The following is a 3,104-nucleotide window of genomic DNA, read 5'->3' as shown; positions in this document are numbered from 1 at the left end:
ACTGAGCAACTGAACTGAACTGAACTGAACTTCAAGTGAAACCAGGTGTCATTATGGCAACCTCTTAAATTTGTATAGAGAAGGAAAAAAAAGAAATATTGCTGGTTTGTTTCCTCCTGCTGCTTAAGAGAGATAAAAATATCTGACATTTGCAGCCTGTTTTCTCCATTTGGAGACCCCTGGCCTTCCTGCCTGTTAAGTCAAACTAGATCGGCCAAGTAAAAGACTGAAGGTTTGTGGGGGCAGGGGCCCAAAAAGTCCAGTAGTTATTCTAGAGGGGACTGCTTGAGGGTAAAGGAGTTTAGGGCTGGTATATAGATGGCAGCACTGCCGGATGTTGAGGGTTTGAGGGAAAAGGTGGAATTTTCCCCTGGTTTTTGTTGAAGGGGACCTGGGGGGTCTCCTGCTTGGAGTTTCCAGGAATAGGTTTCCCTTCAATATCAATTTTAGATTTACACTCTTTGGCCCAATGCATTTCTCTACAGCAGCGAGGGCAGATTTTTGGAGGTATTTTATTAGCTTTCTTAGGCAAGTCCCTTTTTAAATGGTTTTTTATCTCCACATGTAAAGCATCCTTCATTTTCTTTTCTTAAGGCAGCAACCATTGTTTCAGCTAGCATTTACATCTTTTGAGTGTCTGATCTTATATGGCAACAAACCTTCAAATAATCAAAAATAGTCCCTGTCACAAATTGGAGCTTTGGCCTTTTGACATACTTGATTTGCATTTTCATAAGCAAGTAATTTTTTTAGTTGTCTTTTAACATTCCCCCCCCTCCCCCAATACAGTATGGGAAATGGAAGTTTCTAGAGACTTTGGGATTTGTGCCCACTGGCAGGGGAGGAGCGCTTGGAGCAACCAGGGCAGGGTTAGTAAGAATATTCTGAAATATCTTATGTTGTTCTAATTGGGCCTTTTGTAAGTCTTCATCATCTAATTCATATTCATGTAATAAATGTTCTGCCTATTGCCGAATATCAGGAGGGCTAGAATTACCTTGTAATGGCAGAATCATGGCTTCAATGACAGCCCATAGGGGCCAGAAATTTATCGGAATACTTTTTCCCTGTCTGACGGCTCGTTCAACATTCTCTTTGACCCGATGCCAAATTTCTAAATCAAAACTACCTTCATCAGGGAACCAAGGGTTACATTCAACCACTGTTTGAAGGCAAGCCTCTATTCGCTGGTGTGAAACTGAAAATCCCTGAACTTTAAATAAGTGATAAAGTAGAAAAGTGAGGGGGCTTTCCAGCCAATTGACCCATGTCTTTGTACTTACCGGCCTCAATAGGCCCTCTGGGGTCACTCCGTCCAAATTTGCCGTGTGTACCAGGCCCTGTTCTCTGGGCGCCACATGTTGGTGCCTTAATGGACCGGATCCTGGTGGTCAGGAGTCGACGATAAGAAAGTGAAAGAAGGGAAAGAGGCTAATATTCCCTGGGTTATGCAACTGGCTTTCATGCTCCAGGGAGTCAGCCAGAAATATATATATATAATATATATATATATAATATATATATGTATATATATTATATATATATATATATAGAGAGAGAGAGAGAAAGACACAGGGACCAAAGCTCTGATGGAGCAAAGGTGTTTTAATCAACATGGTGTGGGCATATATACTGTCTTACAAGGTAGTTATTCTCAGCAAAGATAAAGATTAAAGTTCCAGACTTAGAAAACATGAGGCAATCCCTCTTAAAGAGAGAGAGTTGTAAACAATCACTTTTTACCGTATAGTTCATAAGAAGGAAGAGGGTATTTAACACCGTATTGAGAAACTAATGAAGGAAATGCCTGGACTCCTAAGCCCTGGGAAAGGCGTGCCTCTCCTCTTAATTCCTGAGGAATTAATAAGGACCAGAGGATTCCTGACAGATCCAAAACAGCACACAGGAAGCCTCCTGTTAAATGCTTCCCGACAAAGTCCTTCCTTATTTCTTGTAATATTCCTTATTTTAAGGTCTATTTTGTCTGATATGAGGATTGCTACTCCAGCTTTCTTTTGCTTCCCATTTGGATGGAATATAATTTTCCATCCTCTTACTTTCAGTCTATATGTATCTTTAGGTCTGAAGTGGGTTTCTTACAGACAGCATATATATAGGTCTTGTTTTTTTAATCCATTCAGTCTGTGTCTTTTGGTTGGAGCATTTAATCTGTTTACATTTAAAGTAATTATTGATATATATGTTCCTATTGCCATTTTCTTAATTGTTTGGGGTTGATTTTATAGATTTTTTTTCTTCTCTTGCCTTTCTTGACTATATAAGTCCCTTTAATATTTGTTGTAGAGCTGGCTCCAGATATTTTTAATCAAAAAATAGTAGTGTTACAAATAAAATTTTCCCTCTCTTCATCCTTGTCCATGTCTGCCCAAGCAGATAATCCTAGGTGAGATCACTTGACAGAATTCTCTAGTATGTAAGAATATGAGCTTGAGAACCAAACTGCCTGAGTTCAAATCTTGTCTTAGTCTCCAAATAACTAAGGCTCTAATGTTCGCAGAGGATTTAATGTGTGTCATTATTTTCCCTCAGTACTTTTGAATATTCCTCCAATGTTTGGGTGAAGGATACCTGCCAGCATCTGGTCAGATGACACCACAGAGAAAAATGGCACACATGCTTTGCCTCGGTATGGAGCTGGCCAAGGCCATAGCTGAGGCCTAGTCTGGCCCAGCCATATAGAAGGGTGAGGCAGGGAGAGATAACTAGATTTCTGCCCTCCTGCCCCCAGCCAAGAGGAGGAAGGAGTTGAAAGAGAGCCATACTCTTATTCCTTTTTAAACCCCATGACTATACCCATTAGAAAACCTGGTTGAAACAATGCCCTGACAACTAATCAAACCCAACCCACATTCCTTCTCCCTGGGGTACAAGAAGAAAGGGAGAGGAACCAAGAGAAAAGAGGAGCTTTCTGAACTTCCCCTTTCCCAGGCAGATGCACAGAGAGGTGTTTGCAATGCTGGATCCTGGTGAGTCTGGGTCCCACCTTCTCAAGCCAAGACACCTGTTACAATGGTAGAGTTAAAGCTTTTGCCCCAAATCTGCAGATAGACAAAATAGAATATGCTTATAGGAACACTGAGAGA

The sequence above is a fragment of the Cervus canadensis genome, chromosome 6 (genome assembly GCF_019320065.1).
Source record: "Cervus canadensis isolate Bull #8, Minnesota chromosome 6, ASM1932006v1, whole genome shotgun sequence".
Taxonomy (NCBI): domain Eukaryota; kingdom Metazoa; phylum Chordata; class Mammalia; order Artiodactyla; family Cervidae; genus Cervus; species Cervus canadensis.
The sequence above is the reverse complement of the archived record's forward strand: the minus strand, read 5'-3'. Positions refer to the sequence as shown.